The sequence below is a fragment of the Carcharhinus amblyrhynchos genome, chromosome 19, assembly GCF_965287045.1.
Source record: "Carcharhinus amblyrhynchos chromosome 19, sCarAmb.v2.hapA, whole genome shotgun sequence".
Lineage (NCBI taxonomy): Eukaryota > Metazoa > Chordata > Chondrichthyes > Carcharhiniformes > Carcharhinidae > Carcharhinus > Carcharhinus amblyrhynchos.
This window is the reverse complement of record NC_137342.1, coordinates 48,201,766-48,228,555: the sequence shown is the minus strand read 5'-3', so window position 1 is coordinate 48,228,555 and position 26,790 is coordinate 48,201,766. Positions and strand designations below refer to the sequence as shown.

The 26,790-nt window shown below is 43.8% G+C and overlaps 1 protein-coding gene across 1 annotated transcript in view; it reads right to left on the bottom strand.

Moving 5' to 3' along the window:
* Nucleotides 1–16,264, bottom strand: part of LOC145355511 (proline and serine-rich protein 2-like) — a 57,782-nt gene extending 41,518 nt beyond the window's left edge. The window contains exon 1 of the mRNA XM_080207730.1: nucleotides 16,016–16,264. The gene's annotated coding sequence lies outside the window, so the exon portion shown is untranslated. The remainder of the gene's footprint in view (nucleotides 1–16,015) is intronic.
* Between the last annotated feature and the right edge of the window lie 10,526 nt (nucleotides 16,265–26,790).

Sequence of the window (26,790 nt, the reverse complement as noted above, 5' to 3'; positions counted from 1 at the left end):
GACTTCAATCATTATGGAACACTGACACATTTCATCGCAATAAGATTAGAAAATGCATTTTTATTTATAATTGATGAGAGGGGGAACCATTAGTTCAGTTGGTTAGCATTCAGTTCAGATCAACGCCATAGGCACAGGGCTCAAACCTCAATCTACCTAAAGTAAAAAGAAATCACAACATTTGGCGTGTGTTTCATTGAATAATTGCCAAGAACCTGCCTTTGGGCAGAGAACGCAAAGAGGAGCAGTGATTATAACAACATGCCATCAAAGTGGCCTCCAGCAACCTTTCCCCCTATTCCAGGAGTGCTGCAATTCTCCCCGCTTTAATGCTCTGTAATGTGCGGTGGGGAGAAGGGAAGGAGAAAGAGAGAAAAAAGGTATGGAAAGTGGAGTACCAGTAGTGATCAAAACAATGAATTCAGAACCAAACAGCTTTTATACAATAAATCAGAAATGAATAAGAATTTTTCCCCAGCAGCTGATCAAAGACTGTCCCACTTAGCTATGTTCTGCACCAAAAGTAACCCGATACTTTAGTTCAAAAGCTAGAAATACGAGTTTGTGAAGGAATAGTGCAGGACGCTGATAGCTTTTAACTGAGGTGAATGTAGTTTATTTGCCTTTAACATAAAACCTTAACCCTTCGTTGATCAAGTAAGAAGTCTCACAACACCAGGTTAAAGTCCAACCTGTTGGGCTTTAACCTGGTGTTGAGAGACTCCTTACTATGCCCACCCCAGTCCAACACCAGCATCTCCACTTCATTGATCAAGGCAGCTTTTAAACCCCATTGTAGCTTACCTGAAGACATTCATCCAGGATACGCATGCCAAGTGAAACATGAAGGTGTGTTTACAGTGTGGCTGAAAGGCCATTTAGAATTGCACAATGGGGTGAAGGAGGCAAAATACCTCTGAAGTGAATCAAAAGTGACACGTACCTGCTGCCATTCTTCATCATCTGGAGATGCCGGCATTGGACTAGGGTAAACACAGTAAGTCTGACAACACCAGGTTTAAGTCCAACCAATTTATTTGATAGTAAACTCACAAGCTTTCGAGGTTAAACTCTTCGTCAGGTGAATGGAGAGTTCTGGCCTCAGACAGAGCATATAAAGCACAGACAGTTTACAGATTACTGATTAGAATGCGAATGTCATGTGTCCCTTCCTGTTGGCAAACACTTCAGTGGTCACGGGCATTCAGCCTCTGACCTTCGGGTAAGCATTCTCCAAGGCGACCTTCACGACACACGACAGCACAGAGTCGCTGAGCAGAGACTGATAGCCAAGTTCCGCACACATGAGGACGGCCTCAACAGGGATCTTGGGTTCATGTCGCACTATCTGTAACCCCCGTGACTTGCCTGGGTTTGCGAAACCTCACTTACTGTGCTGTCTGGAGACAATACACATCTCTTTAACCTGTGATCAGTGCTCCTTCCACTCACATTGTTGGCCACTTTAAGACTTGAACAGCAGGTTAGGTGTAAGGATTCGCATTCTAATCAGTAATCTGTAAACTGTCTGTGCTTTATATGCTCTGTCTGAGGCCAGAACTCTCCATTCACCTGACAAAGAGTTTAACCTTGAAAGCTTGTGAGTTTACTATCAAATAAATTGGTTGGACTAAAACCTGGTGTTGTCAGACTTTTTACTGGCATTCTTCATTGTCAGCCAGGCAGTAAGGTGACGAACTGTGTTTTATTTGAATGCATGTTATTGTCTTCCCTTCTCTGTTTGTAGTGCCTGTGGGGACAGGTGACTGGTCCCACCCCAACTGGTTCCAACAGACTGCAGATTGAATGGAAATATTTTCAACTTGCAGTCACTGGAAGAATCCAGTTTTTTTTTGCTTGTGACATCCAATTGTTTCGCTACCCAGTGGAGAGCATGTCTCGAAATATCGCTGCCCCCTGCCCTTTTATTACAGTCCAGTCGGTTAGTTAAATGAGCGACAATGATATACTTACTGTGGAATGCAAAAAGCAAGTCTCAGCGGAAATGCAGGAGAACCAATCCTCAGGGGCCTCCCCACACCGCAGGAAAGAGAAGAGACTAAATCGGTTAGCAGAGACTATTTCCTCGGGTGGATGTAGCTGTTACTAGGGGGCATAACTATAAGGTTCATGGTGGGAGATATAGGAGGGATGTCCGAGGTAGATTCTTTACTCAGAGAGCGGTTGGGGTGTGGAATGCACTGCCTGCTGTGATAGTGGAGTCGGACACTTTAGGAACTTTCAAGCGGTTATTGGATAGGCACACGGAGCACACCAGAATGATAGGGAGTGGGATAGCTTGATCTTGGGTTCGGACATAGCTCGGCACAACATCGAGGGCCGAGGGGCCTGTACTGTACTGTACTGTTCTAGGATTATATTCATTGGAGTTTAGATGAGTGCAAAGGGATCTCATAGAAACTTATAAAATTCTAACAGAGTGAGACAGAGTAGATTCAGAAAGAATGTTGTCATGTCGGTAAGCAGCCTGACAACTTCATAATCATTTGCATTGGCCCATCCTTAAACAAAGAGATGTACGAATTTCCCACAAAGCAATAGATGCCTATATTTAATTCGGTATTTGACTGTGACTTACTACACTTGTCGCTCAAATACCAAAGCTCACATGATTCAAAGCAGGCATTTGAAAAATTCGACACAAACAAGTTGTTAAAAGTGTTTGACCGAAAATTCATGGTACAATGTGCATGACACCCATAAAAGAGCCATTTGGACCACTGAGTCTGAGCTGGCTCTCTGCGAGTGTAACACACCTAGCCTCACATGCCCACTCTTCCCCCACAACCCTGCAATTCTTTAATCTTTAGCCGTTCGAGCGAATTCTCTTTTGAAAACCACAATTGCATCAGCCTCCAGCACATAACTCAGCCAGCGCATTCCAGATCCTAACCGCTCAAGATGTAAACAACATTCTCTCCAGTCACCTTTAGTTAAGGTGATGGGCAAAAGAATTAAAGATGTAAAAACTTAAGTTAAACATAAAAAGGAGGCTTATCACAAACGTAAGGTTCATAATGCACAAGAGCGTATACACATAACACAGGCTGAGGACAGAAAATAGCAAGATTGAAAAAGGGGAATGAAAGAAAAGAAGGAAGTAGGAGGATAGATTAAAAACAAAGGAAGTCAGAGCAGGAGGAGGCCATTTGGCCCTTCAAGCCTGCTTCACCATTCATTACGAGCATGATTGATCGTTCAGCTCAATTGCCCCATCCTGCCCCACCATCCCCCCACACTTTGATCCCTTTCACCCCAAAAGGTTTATCTAACTCCTTGAAAACATACAATGTTTTGGCCTCAACTACTTTCTACGGTAGCGAATTCCACAGGGTGGCCACTCTCCGGGTGAAGAGATTTCTCCTCATTTCAATTCTAAATAGTTTACCCCTTGTTCTGGACTTCCCCGACCATTGGGAACATCCTTCCTACATCAACCCTGTTTAGTCCTGTTAAAATTTTATACATTTCCATGAGATCCCCCTCATTCTTCTGAATTCCAGCAAATATAATCCTAACTGACTCAATCTCTCCTCATATGGTCAGTCCCACCATCCCAGGAATCAGTCTGGTATATCTTTGCTGCACTATCTCAATAGCAAGAACATCTTTCCTCAGATAAAGAGACCAAAACTGTACATAATGTTCCAGATGTGATCTCAGCAAGGTGTATAATTGCAGCAAGACACTCTTGCTCCTACATTCAAATCTTTTCCAGCAGCTTCTACATGCTTACCTTCAGTGTCTGGTATACAAGGCCCCCCAAAGTCTCATTGCACATCCCCTCTGTCAATCTTTATCCAAGATAATAATCTGCCTTCCCGTTTCTGCTACAGAAGTGGATAACCTTCACATTTATCCACATTATATGCATTTGCCCATTCACTCAGTTTGTCCAGATAACTTTGGAGTACGAACATATTTTATCAACATGTAGATGGTAAAAAAGTGAGGCCAATTAGGGACAAAAAAAAAGGTCTTGTGGAGGCTGAAATAGTACTGAATTCCTCAGAACTTTCCACTTCCCTAATTCTGGTTTATGGCCCAGTTTTAGTGGCTCCACCATCCAAGTCCTCCCCAAGCTTGGAGATTCCCCTCCCTAAATCTCTCTGCCTCAGTTTCGTCCTTTGAGATGCTCCAATAAGGCTATTTCTCTGTCTTAACATCTCCTTATGTGGCTCCAGGTATAATACTCCTGTGGGGTGTTTGACGACACTGAAGGTGGGATGCAAATGTAGGTTGTTATTATTGATTTGTCTGAGAGAGAGTGCATCACCTGCCAATGATAAGCAGAGAATTGCGCAGACATGCATAGGTTGTAATAAACCGGTACAGAGTGAGAGGGTTCCTTTTTCCTGGGTTTGGTATAATGATCTAGATAGTGAGTAAGTAGAGGCACGTAGCAGTTTGTAGGTTGAAAGTTTAATTTTTCAGGAGTGGTTTGTAATATCAAATAGTTGAGTATGAAAGTTATGTTACAGCTGGATAAAACTTTAGTTGGGCCAGAACTGGAATGTTGCACGTTGCTCTGGTCGCCAACTATCAGAAGGACATGGATGCATTGGAAAAAGTGCAAAGAAGGTCCATCAGGATGGTGCCTGGTCTCGAGGATGTTGGCTCTGAGGAGAGGTTGGATAAACCTGGATTGTTTTCATTGGAAAGACAGAGGCTGAGGGGTGACCCGATAGAGGTCTACAAAATCATGAGAGGCATGGACATGGAGGGTAGTTAAAGGCATTTTCTTAGGGTGGAAAGGGTCAATTACAAGGGGGCACAGGTTTAAGGTGGTAAGTTTAGGGGAGATGTGTGGGGAAAGTTTTTCCACAGAGGGTGGTGGGTGTCTGGAACACACTGCCAGTGGAGGTGGTGGAAGCAGGCACATTAGCAACGTCCAAGGTGTAACTTGATAGACACGTGAATGGGAGGCCAGAAGAGGGATAGAAATCACACGTCGGTACAGGCTTGGTGGGCCGAAGGACGTGTTCCTGTGCTATATGGTTCTTTGTTCATTGAACAGAAAGTGTCATGTCCCAGCAGGAACAAAATATTTTCATATCAGGGAAAACAGAAAAAGATTAACATTGCAATTTGCTGAGTGGAAAAAAATGTTTTTTTTAAATGGAACTGTAGTTATCTGTATTTTGTTAAAGTATGTGAATGAACATTTTTCTATGTGTCAGCATTAATCACTCCCATAGCCGATGGGTTAGAAGCAGGAGGGCACTGTGTCTTTAACTGATTCTCTCTCTAACCTCCCTCACCCTCCGCTTCCCCTCCAGGCAAACATGCAGTTTTCCCTTTTGTCACTTCAGGTCCTGTTTTCTTTCTCTGACAAACTGTTTTCAAACATCAAGCAGCTTAGTTCTGCACTTTATTCTCTCCCACCTGGGTTATATGTAGAGCTCTATGACTTCCAAGATTAAGATATTTGGATTATTGATCTTCACTGAATCCCTTCAGTGCAGAAGATGGCCATTTGGCCCATTGAGTTTACACCGACCACAATCCCACCCAGGCCCTATTCCCCCAACCCCATATGTTTAGCCTGCTGGTGCCCCTGATACATTTTAGCCAATCCACACATCTTTGGACTGTGGGAGGAAACCGGAGCACCGGGAGGAAACACACACAGACACAATGTGCAAATTCCACACAGTCACCCAAGGCCAGAACTGAACTCAGGTTCCTGGTGCTGTGAGACAGCAGAGCTAACTACTGGGTAATCGTGCTGTCCCCAATATCCCAGAGAATTATTTGATGCGATGTGACTAACAAAGAGTATTGTAACATAAAAGTGCATATGCCTTCCCATGCCAAAGCAACAATTCATAGAATCATAGAAATCCTACCGTGCAGAAGGAGGCCATTTGGCCCATCGAGTTTGCCATCTACCATAACCCCACATATTCACCCCACTAATTCCCCCAACACTAGGGTCAACTTAACATGGCCAATCAACCTAATCCACACACCTTTGGACTGCTAACTTGCCTCATTTCCCAGTTTACTATTCAGGTCTATAGTCAGATGGTCCTTTTTTTGTGATTGCTGACCCTTTCATCTTAGAATTTAATTGCAATCACATTTCCAAACCGGCCTGGTTTATCTTCCCGAATCGCTCTTGAAATCTCTCTTTGTCATTTCTGCAATTAGAGATATCAAATTAACATGTCTTTGGTTCTTTATCAACTTTTCAAAGGTCTTGGACCCAGAGTCCAAGTCATCAGGTTGCCGTGTACAGGAATTCAGAGTATATCTCAAAAACGATTGTGATAGAATAGATGATCATTTTTCTTTAATAAAACATTACCCTTGCCTATTAGAACCATGGAAAACTACTTTATGTCTATTCTTGGAAACAGTCTGATTGGTATTAATAGCACACAGACACTAAACTTTAAACTCTTCTGTAATTTGATAGCAGGGAATACTTTGCTGAAGTTCCTGTGTATTGATTGTTGTACTCCAGTTGCAGTCAGAGACTCTCTAATTGGGCAGGCAATCACTACCTCAGTCAGGGAACTAATCTCCAAGAGGCCAACCTTGTGGGTCCCAATGATGTCATTACAGGGGCTGTGTCCATGAATTCCAGCAAAAATACCTTACAAAGATATCCCACTTTATATCGTTTTACATGAATGTCTGGCACTCATAAACCATTGAATCACTACAATGCAGAGGGATGCCATTCAGCCCATTGAGTCTACACCAGCTCTCAGGAAGATCATCTTACCCAGGCCCAATCCCCCACCCTATCTTCATAGCCCAGCACATTTACCATGGCTAACCCACCTCACCTACACATCTTTGGATTGAGAGAGGAAACTGGAGCGCCTGGGAGGAAAGCCGTGCAGACATGGGGAGAATGGGCAAACTCTACACAGACAGACAGTGACCCAAGCTGGGAATTGAACCCGGGTTCCTATCACTGTGAGGCAGCAGTGTCAACCATCATGCCACACTTGCTCCCTTCTGGAAAAATAATTTTACTCTCTTTAAAAATGGGAATAACTCCACTTGGAACTTCTGAAAAATTAATGATGATTCTGTCAGACACATTTTTCCCCTCATGTAGAGATACTTCATCCCATTCCATAAGTTTATAAAAAAACCTTTTACAATTTACACTGGTTGACAAAAAAAAATCTAATTAGTCATTCACAATCAGATTAAGGCCGGAATTCTCCCATCCCGCCTACCACTGGAATTTTTGTGGGCGGATTCCTGGAAATGTGAAACCCCATTAACAATCGGCCAGGAATTTCCGGCTTTTAGTCCAGCGTGACCGGAGAATTCTGCCCCACATCTTGTTGCTTGTAGAATGATGAAACTCCGGATGTTGGCAAGCTAATCTTTCTGTATGTGTACCTGATGAGTGAAAATATTTTTCCTTGTTGAATTTAGGCAATCTAATTGGGGGAAAAAGGTTTTCTTTGGTCACCATGTGCCTTACGGGGCAGCACAGTGGCACAGTGGGTAGCACTGCTGCCTGACAGTGCCAGGGACTTGGGTTCCATTCCCAGCTTGGTTCGCTGTGTGGAGTCTGCATGTTCTCCCCATGTGCGTGTGGGTTGCCTCTGGGTGCTCCGATTTCCTCCCACATTCTGAAAGGTGCATTGACCTGAACAGGCGCTGGACTGTGTCGACTAGGGGAATTTCATGGTAACTTCATTGCAGTGTTAATGTAAGTCTGTGACTAATAAATAAACTTTACTTTTATACTTTGTAGCACCAGAAAAACAGCAGGAAATCCTTCTGCCAATGTTGCTGGAAATACATTAAAAAGATTCTCCAGGAAACCTTACTGCAATGTTTACAAAATCGCTAACAAATAGACATCACAGGAAATCTTCAATTCTCAAGAGATGCTCAAAGATACTGCTGCACTTCAAATCAACGTACACTCGGGAAATGCAAGAACGTAAGGAATAGGCACACTGAGTAGGCTATTTGGCTCTTGTGGAATATGGGAGTCACTGGCTGGGCCAGTATTTATTCTCCATCCCTGGTTGCCCTTGAACTTGAACAGCCATTTCAGAGGCCAGTTGAGAGTCAACCACATTGCTGTGCCTCTGGAGTCACGTGAGGGTCAGACCAGGTAAGAACAGCAGATTTCCCTTCCTCAAGGCCATTAGTGAACCAGATGGGTTTCTCCAACACTCAACAATGGTTCCACAGTCACAGTAGATTCTTAATTCTAGATTTTTTTTTATTGAATTCAAATTCCACCCCCTGCCATGGCGGAATTCGAATCCTGGTCCTCAGAAAATTGACTGAGTTTCTGAATTAATAGTCCAGCAATTATACCATCGTTAGAACGGTTCCACCATTCAACAAAATCTGATCGATCTCAATTCCACTTTCCCACCCATTCCACATCTCCCTGATTCCCTCAAAACCCAACAATCTACTGATTTTTGATAGAAATATTTTGGGGAGGAGGGCAGGTAGTGAATCAAACTGATACATTGTCCTGGGCTGTGCAATCTTCTTGTCTGGGTTCAATATTCTCACATTCATAAACACTACTTCATGCTGGACATCACAATCCACAGTTTTTTTATTATTAGTCACAAGTAGGCTTACATTAACATTGCAATGAAGTTACTGTGAAATTCCTCTCGTCGCCAAAATCCGGCACACATGTGGGTCAATGCAATTAACCAGCACATCCTTCAGAACGTGGGAGGAAACGGGATGATTCAGAGGAAACCCACGCAGACATGGGGAGAACATGCAAATTGCATGTTGGGAGGAGGTTAATTGAGGAGGACCAAGAGCACAACAACTTGCATTTCTACAGCACGTTTTGATGTGATCTAATCACCCAAGTTGTTTAATAGGAGCTTTATCGAACAAAATTTAACACCCAATTATATAAGGAGATATTAAGTCATGATCTCATTGAATGGCACAGCAGACTCGATGGTAACCCAAGCTAGGATTCGAACCCAGGTCTCTGGCGCTGTGAAGCAGCAGTGCTAACCATTGTGTTACCATGCCACCTGTATTGGTAGCTTTTATTTTAAGCTGCCAATAAGATCCCTGTATTGGGAATTCTCTCTCTGAACCTCTTCACCATCACTTTCCTTTCTTTAACAGAGCTTAAAAATCTCCCGCAGTCTGAAAGACACGCTGGGTAGTTGCATTCTAATCAGTAATCTGTAAACTGTCAGTGCTTTATATGCTCTGTCTGAGGCCAGAACTCTCCATTCACCTGACGAAGGGGCTAACCCGAAAGCTAGTGAGTTTACTATCAAATAAATCAGTTGGACTGAAACCTGGTGTTGTCAGACTTTTTACTGTGTTTAGCCCAGTCCAACGCCGGCATCTCCACATCATAGTTGCATTGGCCCAAAGAGGCACCGGACTGTGGCGCCTACAGGAATTTCACAGTAACTTCATTGCAGTGTTAGTGTAAGCCTTACTCGTGACTAATAAGTAAATAATAAACTGGAATCATTTTTTTGGGGGGATGTTCGAGAAGCTAGAACTGGAGTAGTGCAGGAACATCACTGGGAATGCGGGGCTGGGAGCTGATTACAGAAATGGGGAATGGTGAGGCCATGGAGGGTTATTGACAATGAGATGAGAAATTTAAAAATCTATTATAGTGCTAGGAGATAAGACATAGGAGGCCATTCGGCCCATCAAGACTGCTCTGCCATTCAATCAGATCATGACTTAGTATCTCCTTATCTATCTGGGTGTTAAATTTTGTTCGATAAGGCTCCTACTAAACAATTTGGGTGATTAGATCACATCAGGACATGCTACAGAAATGCAAGTTGTTGTGCTTTTGCTCCTCCTCACTTATCCTCCTCCCATGTTAAGGCAAGGCTTTGTATGTCTCAAAATGAGCTAAATATGGACAGCTATTTCCCTTGATGTCTGCACCTTCTGGTAAGGCAACATCTAACACAGAAAACAGAACAGAGTCACGAAAAGGTTACAGATCAGAAGGAAGGGAAATTCCACTCCTACTGCCCTTCCCTCATAACCCTGCTAATATTTTGACTAGATGTTCTTACAGAAGAGGAAGTCATTTGGTACAAATACAAAACATGTCTGTAACTTTGATGTTTGTATTATTTCCTTTAGTAAATGTAAAACCCTGGATCTGAAATGACATGGTGGCACAGTGGTTAACACTGCTGCCTCACAGCGCCATAGACCCAGGTTCGATTCTCAGTTTGGGTCACTGTCTGTGTGGAGTTTGTACATTCTCTCCGTGTCTGCATGGGTTTCCCCTCACAGTCTGAAAGACGTGCTGGTTAGGTGGATTGGCCATGCTAAATTCTCCCTCAGTGTACCCAAACAGGCCCCGGAGTGTGGCGACTTGGGGATTTTCACAGCAACTTCATCGCAGTGTTAATGTAAGTCTACTTGTGACTAATAAATAAGCTTACTTAAATAAACTGAGCATTTGCTGAGTTTAAAGGTGATTAGTCCACTCTTTATACTGTGAGGGGACAGTGAAACATTGTGTGTTTCCACAGGTACATTAGGGGTTTGCACTGAGCCCCTGCAGTGGAGGTCAGTTACACAGGGACCCGACCTGTCCTGAACATGTTTAGCAAGAGCCACTAATGGTGATCCATTGTTAACTGTGACCCTTATTCAAGTTAAATCATAAGCACAAAAATTTTATATTTAAATTGAATCATGTCTTTATCAGGAAAAATGTAAAAAAAAAACCTGAACTACAAGACTGACTCTCCTATATTATATCACAATTAAATGATTCTATTCCCCTATAAATCTACTATCAGTTTACAAACATAGATTTTAACAAGTTATCTAATGGACCAGTAGGGGAGTCTCTATCTATTTGTGCTGGACTTGTCGGGATGTCTCTATCCTCTTCTGCTGGTCAGGCATTGAGAAGGTTCAGACTTCAACAAGCTTACAGTTTGAAGTTCCTTTCTTCTTCCTCCATGGTTCTTCTTTTCTCTGATTCTGTTCTTCAAAACTCCAGTATTTATTCTCCTGAGATTGGCTTGAACACATGCCGTTCTGCATGTAGACTTTGGCCAGAAATGTATCTTCCAAATTGGTTTATTCCAGACGGGTTGACCCAAGTTATCTTAGCATTTAAAAATCAGCCTCTGGATCCATTGATTGGTTAGAATGACTTTACTATCAGGAACAAAAAGAGCAAATGCTGGAAAATCTCAGCAGGTCTGACAGCCTCTGTGGAGAGAGAATAGAGCCAACATTTTGCATTGGCTCTATTCTCTCTCCACAGTTGTCAGACCTGCTGAAACTTTCCAGCATTTTATGTTTTTGTTCCTGATTTCACAGTATTTTGCCTTTATTATCAGGAATCCTGCTGATTTATCATGGTCAAACTTTTCCTTGAAAACAACCATTGTTCAGTATTTTGCTGACTCTATTACCCATCACAAAACAAAAGACATTTGTTGCAAGGAAACAGTGTAGTCCACATACACAGCCTGGGGTTAAAACCTTCTGTCCTGAAGTTAGCCATATTTCCCATCAGGCCACAGTGATGTTGTTTCTTTGCTTGGCCATTTTGTATTAGACAGCTGCTCACTGGCTACACCATGTTGGTTCAATTCCTGCCATTTAAGGGATGGGGTTTGTCTTTGAGACCTTGGCAGTGACTCCGTATATTTCCCGTTCCTTGACATCAGTTTATTCTTAGAACCTTGTTTTTTTTTCCCCCTCACTTAAGGCAGTGACTCAATCTGAGGTTTTGCTCTGGCAGCTCGAACCACCCCCCATGCCCCACCCAAACAAACATGTCTGAATCCAGACAGTGAACGCTGAAAGATTATCAGCATCAGGCCTGATCCTGCCCTTATCCCACAACCAGATGTTTGCATCTTCCAGCAAGGATTCCAATTGGAAGATCAGCCACAGAAACCTTGGCTGCTTTTCCCTACACCCTTCCCTAGGCAAGGAATGTGGATGCTCATCACCATTTTGGTTGACATTGGATAACTTGACACAGACTGAGCACTGTATCTGGAGAATGACACCATCAGGGAAGCTTGTTAATATGATATCACTCCCCAAACGTGTGGTAGTTTCAGTATCGTATAAGATTGGGTGGATTTCGAATTAATCATTTACAGTGACAAGGTACACAGTTAGTGCAGGCTAAATACACACTGACAAGATGTGTTAACAGAACACACCTCATAACGTACACCGACAAACATGTGTCAGCATGACACACCAACATGGTTCACCATTATCTGTACGTGATACAATAGGTACAAGAAGTCACCCTGGCACACGGTACATGGGCCAAGCACTTTGTTACGGGAAATGCACATTAACATGGCACACACATGACTTGAAACAATTACAACTTCAGTGGGTACGCCCAATTTGGGGGAGGGGCACCCAACACAGGACGGCAGGCACCAGACACGGTGCAGGGAGAGGCAACAAACACAAGAGGTGAGAGGCAGCTCCACTTCACAAACTCTCCTATCCCAGGAAGGGTTAACTCATCAATATTCCAACTTCAACATTCTGTATTCTCTCGGTAGCACTCTTACTCTGCGTCAAAACATTGTGGGTTCATTGGCAAAGGAGTGACCCTGTGGTATAGTCACTGGACTAGGTTAATACTCTGGGGATACGGGTTCAAATCCCACTACTGCAGATGGTGAAAAATAACTTTAAAAGTCTCACATTGACCATAAAACCATTGTCGGAAAAAGCTATCTGGTTCATTCTTGTCCTTTTGGGAAGGAAATCTGCCATCCTTACCCGGTCTGGCCTACATATCACTCCAGAGCTACAGCAATGCAGTCAACCCTCCACTGCCCTCCAGGATGGCTGAGCAAGCTATTCACTTCAAGGGCAATTAGGGGTGGGCATTAACTGCTGGCCCAGCCAATGACCTACACATCACACATGAAGGAATTTAAAAACTACCACTTCAAAACTGGAGCACAAGAAAATCAGACAGATACTCCCATGCTGGACACTCCCTGCTTAAGTGCTACACTGTAAGAAGTCTCACAACACCAGGTTAAAGTCCAACAAGTTTATCTGGTAGCAAACACCACTAGCTTTCAGGGCTCTGCCCCTTTGTCGGGTGATTGGGAAGTTCTGATCACAAACAGGGCGTATAAAGACACACACTCAGTTTATAGAACACTGATTAGAATGCCAGTCTTTACAGCTAATCAAGTCTCAAAAGGTGCAGACAGTGAGTGGAGATAGCATTGAGCACAGGTTAAAGAGATGTGTATTGTCTCCAGACAGGACACTAAGTGAGATGTTGCAAGCCCAGGCAAGTCTGGGGATTACAAATAGTGTGACATGAATCCAAGATCCCGGTTGAGGCCGTCCTCATGTGTGCGGAACTTGGCTATCAATCTCTGCTCAGTAACTCTGCGCTGTTGTGTGTTGTGAAGGCCGTCTTGGAGAACGCTTACCCCAAGATCAGAGGCTGAATGCCCGTGACTACTGAAGTGTTCGCCAACAGGAGGAGAACAGTCTTGCCTGGCGATTATCGAGTGGTGTTCATTCATTGGTTGTCATAGTGTCTGCATGGTCTCCCCAATGCCTCAGGACATCCTGAGGATTACTTGATTAGCTGTAAAAACTCACATTCTAATCAGTATTCTGTAAACTGAATGTGTGTCTTTATATATCCTTTATATTCACTTGACGAAGGGGCAGAGTCCTGAAAGCTAAAGGTGTTGCTATCAAATAAACCTGTTGGACTTTAACCTGTTGTTGTAAACCTTCTTACTGTGTTTACCCCAGTCGAACGCCGGCATCTCCACATCATAAGTGTTACACTGTTAGAGGAGCCCTCTTTCATATGAAGAATTCAAGTGAAGCCACTTCTTCCCTGTCAGATCAATGTAGATAACATTCCAGAGCATTCTGGAGAAACAGAGTTAACCCTGCAGTGTCTTGGGCCAATATTTATCCATTGAACATCACAACAACAGGTTATTGGGTCAATATCACATTGCTGTTTGTACAATCTTACTGTGTGCAAATTACCTGGAACACCTAGATAACAAGGACACCTATGTCAGACTCCTATTTATTGACTACAGCTCAGTCTTCAACACCACAATTCCGACAAAAACTCATCTCCAAACTCTGTGGCCTGGGCCTCGGCACCTCCCTCTGTGACAGGATCCTGAACTTCCTAACTCACGGACCACAATCAGTAAGGATAGGCAACAACACCTCTTCCGCGATCATCCTCAACACCGGTGCCCCACAAGGCTATGTTCTCAGCCCCCTATTATACTCTTTATACATCTATGACTGTGTGACCAAATACCCCTCCAACCCAATTTTCAAGTTTGCTGATGACACCCCCATAGTGGGCCAGATCTCAAACAATGACGAGACAGAGTACAGGAATGAGATAGAGAATCTGGTGCGGCAACAATAATCTCTCCCTCAATATCAACAAAACGAAAGAGATTGTCATCGAATTCAGGAAGTGTAAAGGAGAACATGCCCCTGTCTACATCAGGATGAAGTAGAAAGGGTCAACAGCTTCAAATTTTTAGGTTTCGGATCACCAACAACCTTTCCTGGTTCCCCCATGCCGACACTATAATTAAGAAAGCCCACCAATGCCTTTACTTTCTCAGAAGACTAAGGCATGTCAGCTATGGCTCTCTCCAGTTTTTACAGAAAGCATTCTTTCTGGGTGTATCACAGCTTGGTATGGTTCCTGCTTAGCCCAAGACCACAAGGAACTACAAAAGGTTGTGACTGTAGCTCAATCCATCACACAAACCAGCCTCCTATCCATTGACTCTGTCTACACTTCCCGCTGCCTCGGCAAAGCAGCCAGCATAATTAAGGACCCCACACACCCCGGACATTCTCTCTTTCACCTTCTTCTATTGGGAAAAAGATACAAAAGTCTGGGGTCACGTACCAACCGATTCAAGAACAGCTTCTTCCCTGCTGCTGTCAGACTTTTGAATGGACTTACCTTGTATTAAGTTTAACTTTCTCTACACCCTAGCAATGATTGTAACACTATATCCTGCACCCTCTTCTTTCCTTTTCTATGAATGGTAAGCTTTATCTGTATAGCATACAAGAAAAAATACTTTTCACTGTATCCCAATACATGTGGCAATATAAATCAAATCAAATCAAAATCAAAGCTGCTACGTTTCCTACATTACAGCAGCGACACTTCAAAGAAAAAAATTATACCCTTAGTTGTGGAATCCATAATCATAGAATCCCTACAGTGCAGGAGACCATTTAGCCCATCGAGTCTTTACCAACCACAATCCCACCCAGGCCCTATTCCCACAACCCCAGCTAATCCCCCTGACACTAGGGTCAATTTATCACAGCCAATCCACCTAACCCACATGTCATTTGGATTGTGGGAGGAAACTGGAGCATCTGGAGGAAACCCACACAGACATGGGGAGAAGGTGCAAACTCCAGATAGACAGACAGTCACCCAGGGCCAAAACTGAACCTGGGTCCCCTACTGAGGTGAGGCAGCAGTGCTAACCGCTGTGCTGCCCTTTGTAAGTAACGTACTTGGAACATCCTGTGGTCACGATAGGCACTATATAAATGCAAGTCTTTCTGATTTTTAAATATTTAATTCACTATCACACAGAATGTCATTATCAGTACAATCAAAGGATTATAAATGATAAGTTTTTAAAGACAGTATCGGTAACAATCTGTACGGATTAGAGATGAATAGCGTGTAAAACATGGGAATGGATCTTTCCAAACTGCTGGATACCCTACCCAGAGTAACAAGTTTATAAATGCCCAGAACTCCCCCACAGTGGCTCTGAGAGACAGGGCTGCTCCTGACTGATAGGGTGGCAAATACACCAAACTCCCAGATGAAGATCTTTTGTTTTAATATCTCTGAAATTACAACATCAACAAATGCAAAATATCAGCCAAAGCGCTGTGCTCAGGCAAGAGTAAAGATCTTGGAATAAAAATCTAACCCAGCCCCACACACCCAGTTCCAGTGAGTTACCTGAACAAGCGGGACTGGCGGAAATCTCCCAAACAGCAGACAGGAATAAAACAAGGGTGCCTCTGCCAAGGGCTAAACTCTCATCCTCTCCTCTCCTCTCTCAGCTGTGTAGTGATATCCGCTTCCAAGTTCCCTCCTTGAGCTTTGGGTTCAGAGGCTGTGCCAGCCGGTTACTGATTAATTCTCGATTTAAAGAGCTCTCATTTCTAGGCAACTGCGGGTGCGCAATAACTCCTCCCTGTTAATAGACCCAAGCAGCCTGAGTGACTGAGAGTGAAGGGAGGATGTGTGTTCAATAAAAAGGGGGGCAAGGAATGGTTAAATCTTTCCCGGTTAGTATCTTGCCGCGCCTGGATCCGAGTGCTTTATTCGTGTTTATATATTTTGTTTTGGGAGGGGAAGAGGGGGAATTATTGTTTATTTCCTTTGAAATGCACTGGAGAATGTGGATGCAACTTTTCTGCATGCATTCGACATGACATCATTATTGGACACTTTCCCTCTGCAGTTTGGCACCCAGCAGCTTGGGGACACAGACCCCAGCCTACCTGTCTCCTCCTGCCCTCACCCCCTTCCACTGTCCCCTTCATAATGTTCATCATTTCACCTGTTTTCTATAAATAAAATCCAATTTCTTACCTGATTGCAGGAAATCAATTGAAACGTCGCCATCTGCTGGCTCTCAGGATATTTGGAAGGTTCTGCACACTGATATCCTGTAAGACGTCTCACAACATCAGGTTAAAATCCAACAGGTTTATTTGGTAGTAAACGCCACTAGCTTTTGAGGTTTGCCCCTTCGTCAGGTGAGTGGGAGATCTGATCACAAACAGAGCATATAAAGGCACACACAGTTTACTGAATCGTGCCCAATTTACTGATATCCTGCCCAGATTTAGATGCCTTTTATAGAGTCATAGAGGTTTACAGCATAGAAATAGGCCCTTCGGCCCAAGTTGTCCATGCCACCCCTTTTTTTAACCACTAAGCTAGTCCCAATTGCCCGTCTTTGTTCCATATCCCTCTATACCCATGTAACTGTCTAAACGCTTTTTAAAAGACAAAATTGTACCTGCCTCTACTATTATTCTGGTAGCTTGTTCCAGACACTCACCACCCTCTGTGGAAAAATTGCCCCTCTTGACACTTTTGTATCTCTCCCCTCTCCCTTAAACCTATGCCCTTTAATTTTAGACTCCCCTACCTTTGGGAAAAGATATTGACTTTCTAGCTGATCTATGCCCCTCATTACTTTATGGACCTCTATAAGATCACTCCCAAGTCTCCTACACTTGAGGCAAAAATGTGCCAATCTATCCAGCCTCTCCTCATAACTCAAATCATCAGGTCCCAGTAACATCCTAGTAAATCTGTTCTGCACTCTTTCTGGTTTAATAATATTCTTTCCATAGTAGGGTTATTAAAGCTTATTTATTAGAACATAAGAACATAAGAAATAGGAGCAGGAGTAGGCCATCTAGCCCTTCGAGCCTGCCCTGCCATTCAATAAGATCATGGCTGATCTGTCGCTGCTCAGTTCCACATTCCCGCTTTCTCCCCATAACCCTTAATCCCCTCTCTTATCAAAAACCCATCAACCCGCGTCTTAAAAATATTTAGCGAGGCAGCCTCCACCACTTCAACGGGCAGAGAATTCCAGAGATTCACCACCCTTTGAGTGAAGAAGTTCCTCCTCAACTCCGTTCTAAACCGCCCCCCTTTTATCTTGAGGCTGTGCCCCCTAGTCCTACTGTCTTTTTTGAGCGGGAAGAGTCTCTCCACCTCTATCCTATCCATCCCATTCATCATCTTATACGTCTCAATGAGATCTCCCCTCATTCTTCTAAACTCTAACGAGTACAAGCCCAGTTTATTCAGCCTCTCCTCATAGCTCAACCCCCTCAACTCCGGTATCAGCCTAGTAAACCTCCTCTGCACTCCCTCCAAGGCCAAAATATCTTTGCGCAGGTGCGGCGCCCAAAACTGCACACAGTACTCCAGCTGCGGCCTCACCAGTGCCCTATACAGCCGCAGCAAGACCTCCCTACTTTTATATTCAATCCCCCTCGCTATGAAGGCCAGCATCCCATTTGCCTTCCTGACCACCTGCTGCACCTGCAAGCTGGGTTTTTGCGACTCATGCACAAGGACCCCGAGGTCCCTCTGCACCGTCGCCTGCTGCAGTTTTTTGCCACGTAAGTAATAGTCCTTCCTACCATTATTCCGACCAAAGTGGACCACCTCACACTTGCCAACATTAAATTCCATTTGCCATTTCCTGGCCCATTCGCCCAGCCTATCTAGATCCTTCTGCAGACTCTCCACACCCTCCGCACAATTTGCCGTTCCCCCTATCTTGGTGTCATCAGCAAATTTCGACACCCTACACTCGGTTCCCTCCTCCAGATCATCTATATAAATGGTAAAAAGCTGAGGCCCCAGCACCGACCCCTGGGGCACTCCACTAGTCACCATCCGCCAATCCGAATAGCACCCGTTGACCCCCACTCTCTGCCTCCTATTTGACAACCAATCCTCTATCCACGCTAACACCCTACCCCCAACTCCATGTCCCTCGACCTTCTGCAATAACCTCTTGTAATCACAAGTAGGCTTACATTAACACTGCAATGTAGTGAAAGTCCCCCAGTTGTCACACTCCAATGCCTGTTCAGGTACACTGAGGGAGAATTTAGCATGGCCAATGCACTTAACCAACATGTTTTTTGGACTGTCGGAGGAAACCGGAGCACCCGGAGGAAACCCATACAAACGCAGGGAGAACGTGCAGACTCCACGCAGACAGTGATCCCAGCTGCAAATCGAACCTGAGTCTATGGCACTGTGAAGCAGCAGTGCTAACCACTGTGCCACCCAGATGCCTTTATACTGCAATTAAGGCCAGCATTTATTGCCCATCCCTAATTGCCCTTAAACTGAGTGTCTTACCAGGCCTTTACAGAAGGCAGTTAAGAGTCAACTGTGGTTCTGGAGTCATATGTTTTTGATTTGATTTGATTTATTATTGTCACATGTATTAACATTCAATGAAAAATATTGTTTCTTGTGCACTATACAGACAAAGCATACCGTTCATAGAGAAGGAAATGAGAGAGTGCAAAATATAGTTTTACAGTTATAGCTAGGGTGTAGAGAAAAATCAATTCAATGCAAGGTAAGTCCATTCACAAGTCTGATGGCAGCAGAGAAGAAGCTATTCTAGAGTTGGTTGATACGTAACTCAGACTTTTGTATCTTTTTCCCAACGGAAGAAGGTGGAAGAGAGAATGTTCGGAGTGCATGGGGTCCTTGATTATGCTGGCTACGGGTCATCCTGGGTGGCAGATTCCCTTCCCTAAAGGAATATTAGCGAAGCTCCGGTTTTCAGGTGAGCACAGCAGAGAATCCCACCACAATGTCTGATCACCCGCAGCTCTGTGGGCTTTGACATTGTAGGTGTGAAGAGGCTGTTCTCCTGCTAAGGGAATTTAAAGTTTTGGGAAGGGCTGCCTGGAATAGTCTCAAAGGGTCAACCATTGAAGTTTCACAGGAGAAGAAATTCCTCCAATCAGAGGGCTGGGAATGTGGAATTCGTGAGCTTGGAGATACTAATGCCAGTTGGAACAAACTGACAGTTATGGACAGCTAACACTGCACCGATGGGGATTTCAAGCTGTGATTCCTCTTTCAGGTCCCCCAGCCCTATAATCCTCTGAAGTCCCATGATTGGTACAAAGTTATTATTGCCTCACAACTCCTGGGACCCAGGTTCAATCCCGGCCTTGGGTGACTGCCTGTGTGGAGTTTACATGTTCTCCCCATGTCTGTGTGGGTTTCCTTTGGGTGTTCTGGTTTCCTCCCACACTAAGAAGTCTCACAACGCCAGGTTAAAGTCCAACAGCTTTATTTGCTAGCACAAGCTTTCGGAGTGTCACTCCTTCTTCAGATGAGTGAAGAGTCTTCACTCTTCAGTCTTCACAACTCTTCACTCACTGGAAGATGGAGCAACACTCCGAAAGCCTGTGCTACCAAATAAACCTGTTGGACTTTAACCTGGTGTGTGAGACTTCTTACTGTACTGTGCCCAGTCCCACGCTGCATCTTCACATCATTCCTCCCACACTCCATAGGTCTGCAGGTTAGGTGAATTGGTCATGTTAAATTGCCCCTTAGTGTTCCAAGGTATGTAGGTTAGATGGATTCGCGATGGTAAGTCTGTGAAGTTAGGGGGATAGGCAAGGGAGAGGGCTTGGGTAAGATACTTTTGTCAGAGAGTCGGTGCACACTCAGTGGGCCAAATGGTCTCCTTCTGCACAGTGGGGATTCTATAATTATCTATGAGGTTTCTGCACTCCTTCTAGTCCCTTGTCCATTCTGATTTTAATTGTGCTACCACTGGTGTCTGTGCCTTGAGTTGTCTGTGTCCTCAGCTTTAGGATTCCCTCCCGACACCTATTCCCTACACCAGTGGTTAACACTGCTGCCTCACAGCACCAGGGACCTGGGTTCGATTCCCGGTTTGGGTCACTGTCTATGTGGAGTTTGCACATTCTCCCTTTGTCTGCATGGGTTTGCTCCAGAGGCTCCAGTTTCCTCCCACAGTGTGAAAGACATTCTAGTTAGGTGCATTGACCTGAACAGGCGCCATAGTGTGTCAACTGAGGGAATTTCACAATAACTTCATTGCAGTGTTCATTGTAACTAAGAAATAAAATTTACTTCACCTGTCCACCTCCCAGACTCACCTTTCTCCTTTAGATGGTCTTCATAACCTGCTTCTCTGACCACACTTTTGGTCGCCTGCCCTAATATTGCCTTATGTAATGTGGTGTCAAATTTTGTTTGTCAAACACCCTGTGACATGCCTTGGGCTGTATTGCCACATTAAAGGTGCTGTACAAATGCAAGTTGTTGTTATGATGCAGATTGATTGCAGGCGTGCTGCAAGGTGGCAAAGCTCTGCCAGTAGCTGCCAGCTGACCTCAGGGACCCAGTGTCCCAGGTCATTGGCGGGTTAGGTGTGCCAAGACCTTCAGGTACTATTGGTGCATAATGGCAGTTGTGGGCAATGCAGCCTAAGTGCTTGGCAATCACCCTGGATGCTTTCTTTCATCTTGTAACACTTCACCCGTGAAATAGTGTAACTGGGCCACGTCCAAACCAACTCCCATGTTGAACGTTTACTGTAGACCAGAAATGTGCAGCTTGGGACCGCACTCTGTGGGGCTTCCTGATGTCCTGGCAAGTTGATTTTGGAAGAACTTTATCCCTCATTCCTATTTTGTAAATGATTCACTGATAGTCGGGTTTCTGAAAAGTTACCGAATGACAATGGACCTTTTGTTTTGGAAATGTTTAAAACCAACAACTAAATAAAAATGTGTTCCTAAAAAAATATTGCTGCAAATCCATATTAATAAATATGTCAGTGGCTCTGAGGCTCAGCATCAATTGTAAATTTCAAAACTGCAACTGTTTGATTTTACTCAGGCAAAAATATTATTAGTAAAGAACCAAGTACGCAGATGGAATTAAGATGCATATTAGCCATTCATGATGGAACAGGCTCAATGGGTTGGATTGCCTCTGTTAGAATGTAACCAATGATAACACGGATCTGTTGTAGTGTGACCAATGGTAACAAGCTGCTAGGGTCAGCTGACCCAGTGAACTATGTAACCAATGATAAAATGATGTCATGATCAGCTGACTCAGTATAAATAAGAACCTGTTGGGAATGGTAGTGGAGCTTGGAATGGCCTAGGGTGAGGCTGCAAGTGTTGGAGTAGTGAAGTTGCTTTATTAAATCTTTTTCTTTGATTTATCTGTTAGAATAAGTTTTGTTTCATTTCGTTACCTATAACTGAAGAGTAGCTTCTGCTGGATGAACAGCCTCTACCCGTTACTATGTTCCTAAGGCGGTAAGCATCATATTTTGTAACTTAGCATAAAAAGTGAGCCAATGGCAGCTGCTTTGCTGGTCAGTATTGACTGAATTAATCTGGCACACATATGATTCTCTAAATTTGCACACCGTTATTGTGGAGTCCAAGAGATATAGACAAAAGTCGTAGGTAGAAGAAGGATTGGAATGAGGTGCTCACTGAGTGTTAAAATGGGCAGCGTGGGCTTGTGGGGCTGAAGGGCCTGTTTCCTGTACTGTGCTGTCCTTTGTTCTTTGTTTGTTCTTTGTCCTTGTGATGAAAGAGTTATGGCAGTAAAGTCCCAACAAAAAACTTTATCTTGCTTGGTTATGCTCTTGTCCCTTGTTACTTAGTTTATAACGTGCAAAGACTAATTCATTGCCCTGCTCTGCTGACGTTCAAATATTCAAGTGATGTTCACGAACCCAAAGTTTAATCAAAGCTTCTGCTTTATTGAACGCAGGGGTACTATTTTGTTGCATTCAGTTAGATTTCTTCCTTAGTTTAAAGTTTTAAGTTTATTTATTAGTGTCACAAGGAGGCTTACATTAACACTGCAAGGAAACCCACACAGACATGGGGAGAATGTGCAAACTCTGCACAGACAGCAACCCAAGCTGGGAATCAAACCTGGGTTCCTGGCGCTGTGAGGCAGCAGTGCTAACCACTGTGCCACCTGTGAATTTCAGCTGTGGATGAGGTCAGGGAATTCCAGCCTTGGTCTTTAATTGGCAAATTAAATCTTTTGCCTCTTGTGCCACTTTTAACATGAGCATCTCTTATTGAAAGAAAGGTCTGCGCATGTTTTATCTGTAGAATCTTAGAAATGTTAGCGCACAGAAGGAGGTTTATTTATAGTATCACAATTACAAAGAACAAAGAAAATTACAGCACAGGAACAGGCCCTTCGGACCTCCAAGCTTGCACTAATCATGCTGCCTAACATAACTAAAACCCCCTATGCTTCCAGGGACCGTATTCCTTGATTCCCATCTCATTCATGTACTTGTCAAGATGCCCCTTAAAAATCACTACTGCATCCACTTCCACTACCCCCCTCCGGCAGCGAGTTCCAGGCACTCACCACTCTCTGCGTAAAAAAATCTGCCTCGTACATCTCTTTTAAAACTTGCCCCTTGCATCTTAAACCTATGCCCCCTAGTAATTGACTCTTCCACCCTGGGAAAATGCTTCTATCCACTCTGTCCGTGCCTCTCACAATCTTGTAGACTTCTATCAGATCTCCCCTCAACCTCTGTTGCTGCAGTGAGAGCAAACCAACTTTCTCCAACCTTTCCGCGTAGCTAATGACCTCCATACCAGGCAATATCCTGGTAAATCTTTTCCGTACCCTCTCCAAACCCTCCACATCCTTCTGCTAGTATGTAACTTCAGAATTGAACACTATATTCCAAGTGCGGTCTCACTAAAGTTCTATAAAGCGTCAACATGACTTGCTAATTTTTAAACTCAATACCCCAGCCGACAAAGGAAAGTATGCCGTATACCTTCTTGACTACCTCTCCACCTGCGTTGCCACTTTCAGTGACCTGTGTATCTGTACATCCAGATCCCTCTGCCTATCAATACTGCTAAGGGTTCTGCCATTTACTGTATATTTCCTACTTGTATTAGACTTTCCAAAATGCATTACCTCACATTTGTCCGGATTAAACTCCATCTGCCATCTCTCTGCCCAAGTCTCCAACTGATCTATATCTTACTGTATCCTCTGATAGTCCTCATCGCATTCCGCAAATCCACCAACCTTTGTGTTGTCTACAAACTTACTAATCAATCCAGTTACATTTTCCTCCAAATCATTTATATATGTTACAAACAGCAAAGGTCCCAGCGCTGATCCCTGAGGAACACCACTTCTCACAGCCCTCCATTCAGAAACGCACCCTTCCACTGCTACCCTCTGTCTCCTTTGACCAAGCCAGTTTTGTATCCACTTTGCCAGCTCACCTCTGATCCCATGTAGTTTCACTTCTGCACCAGTCTGCCATGAGGGACCTTGTCAAAGGCCTTCTAAAGTCCATGTAGACAACATCCACTGCCCTACCCTCATCAATCATTGTCACTTCCCCAAAAAACTCGACCAAGATCATGAGACACAACCTCCCCTTCACAAAACCATGTTGCCTTTCACTAATACGTCCACTCATAGGCTTACATTAACACTGCAATGAAGTCACTGTAAAAATCCCCTAGTTGCCACACTCCACCACCTGTTCGGGTAAACTGAGGGAGAATTTAGCATGGCCAATGCACCTAACCAACACATCTTTTGGACTGTGGGAGGAAACCGGAGGACTCGGAGGAAACCCACGCAGACATGGGGAGAATGTGCAGACGCCGCACAGACAGTGACCCAAGCTGGGAATCAAACCCGGGTCCCTAGCATTGTAAGGCAGCAAAATGACTTTTTTGCAGTTTATTATTACTTGCTGTATTGCTGCAGCAAAGGAACTGCATTAAACAAAGTGCTGAGTCATATATTTGTTGTATGCTTTATATATCTCGGATCTACACAGAGATGACACACCAGCTCCTTTGGTGTGAATCACACTGTTTACTCCAGCTTCCAGATCGAGCTTTCAGCTCTTTCTATAGTTTTGTTTAGCTTTTTTCTGCTGAAGTCTGGGTGTGGCCCCAATCAAGCACAGTGAGCGTCAACAGTAAACAGACACATGAAATCAAGCACAGAAGAATTGAGCACGACAGATGGGAAATCTTTTGGAGTTCTGACTGTGCTCCATGAATCAGAGCAGAAAACAAGTTTGTGGCAGAATATTAAGTACAATTCCAATGCCACCTGATCTGTTATTTTTGTCCTGCTGTTATTACAGGACCTATATTTACAAATTGACTCATACCTGGTCATGCTAGAGAAGATCTGACATCACTACAGCTGCCTCACCAAGAGACTACGCAATTAGCAGCACAACCTGTTTGAGATGCATTTTCAGATATGTTCTAGAAACATGCTGTGGTTAGGAAAGCCTACCAACGCCTCTATTTTCTCAGGAGGCTAAGGAAATTTGGCATCTCTGCTCCAGTTCTCACCATTTTTCCCAGATGCACCATAGAAAACATCCTTTCTGGATGAATCACAGCTTGGGTATGTCTCCTGCGCTGACCAAGACCGCCCGAAACTACAAAGTGTTGTTAATGAAGCCTAGCCTCCCATCCATTGACTCCCTATACTTCTTGCTGCCTCAGAAAAGCAGCCAGCATAAATCAAGGACCCCACCCAGCCCGGACAACTTGCCATGAAACCGGAAAATCCCGCCAGAGGCCAATAGATCTTTCGATGGTCTGTCCCTCGCCTGCTCTGATTCTTGTGGCAGGTGGGACGGTAAAATTCCAGTGACTGTCTTCCACCTTGTTCCATTGGGAAAATTATACTGTTTCTATGAACAGTATGCTTTGTCTGTACAGTATGCAAGAAACAATACTTCTCACTGTATATTAATACACATGACAATAATAAATCAAATCAAATCTAGTATCCGTCATTATGTGAGTACCAATGAACTGCAGACTGGCTGATCTGATAAGTATCTCCTACAATAGTATAATTCAGTGTCAACCTTCAGAGTTAAGGAAAGCATGATCACTTGATTTGCTTTGATTTGGTTTATTATAGTCACACACACGGGGATACAGTGAAAATCATTGTTTCTAGCACGCTATACAGCCAAAGCTTACCATTCATCGAGTACTTGGGGAGAAGGATAGGAGAAAGTGCAGAATGTAGCGTTACAATCATAGCCAGGATGTAGAGAGAGATCAGCTTAATGCAAGGTAAGTCCATTCAAAAGTCTGATAGCAGCAGGAAAAAAGATTTAGTGAATTGATGGCTGGCTGCTGGGAGAGAGACCAGGTTACCCTCTACAATTGTCATTGACAATCCCATTGAAAAACTCCCAGGTTGCAGTGAAATGTAAACACTATGAAATATCCGTCTGAAACCGGAACCACCATTCGCACATTCATTACAAAGATTTGGATTACTCAGTCAAGGTGTTTCTCCACAGCCCTGCAAAGGTATCATGTCCAATTCTGCAGCAAACATTTACAATCAGGGTCCCAGGGTTGAGAGACTTCAGTTACGTGGATTGGAAAATCTGGGATGGCTCTCCAAAGAAGATAAAGGGCTGAGAGATTAGATTCGCTATTTAGACTAGTTCAAAATCACGAGGACTCTGGACAGAGTTGGTGGAAAGCTCGAAAACCAGAGGACACCGACTCAAGGTGATTGTCAAAAGAACCAGAAATTTCATAAGGAAAATCTTTTTTCCACAGCAGATAGGATCTATAATCTACATCTATTCACACAATTGAAGTCTCACATCCACAGAACCACGGTTATAAATCTTTTCTGCATCTCTCTAATGGTTTCTCATCTTTCTTAAAGTGTGGCCTCTGCATTGGTATAGCCGTATGCCCTACTGCTAAGGCCCTAATTCTCAGCATGATGGGAAAAGTGGCCATACGTATATGCTAGCTTCAAAATATGCCTAGACAAGCCTGACAGGAAGACAGAAGTAGGCAGTTCTGGCCACAGAGTTGCAAAGTCAGGGCGATAGTGGAATGAGCAAACAATGAAAGAGGAGATCATCGCAAGAGTAGATCATGTCTCACAACTAACAAGAGAAGAGATTATCGCAAGATGAGATCATATCCCAACAAAAGGCTGGATGGTGATTGCAACATCTGTGAAAAATAGTCAGCAGTTTGTAGATAACGCAAGCCATTTTTCAGGCCTAAGAAAAAGGATATAAAAGTATTGATGCTTCAACAGATTGTCAGAGGTAACTGCAGACTAACCTTCACAAAGAA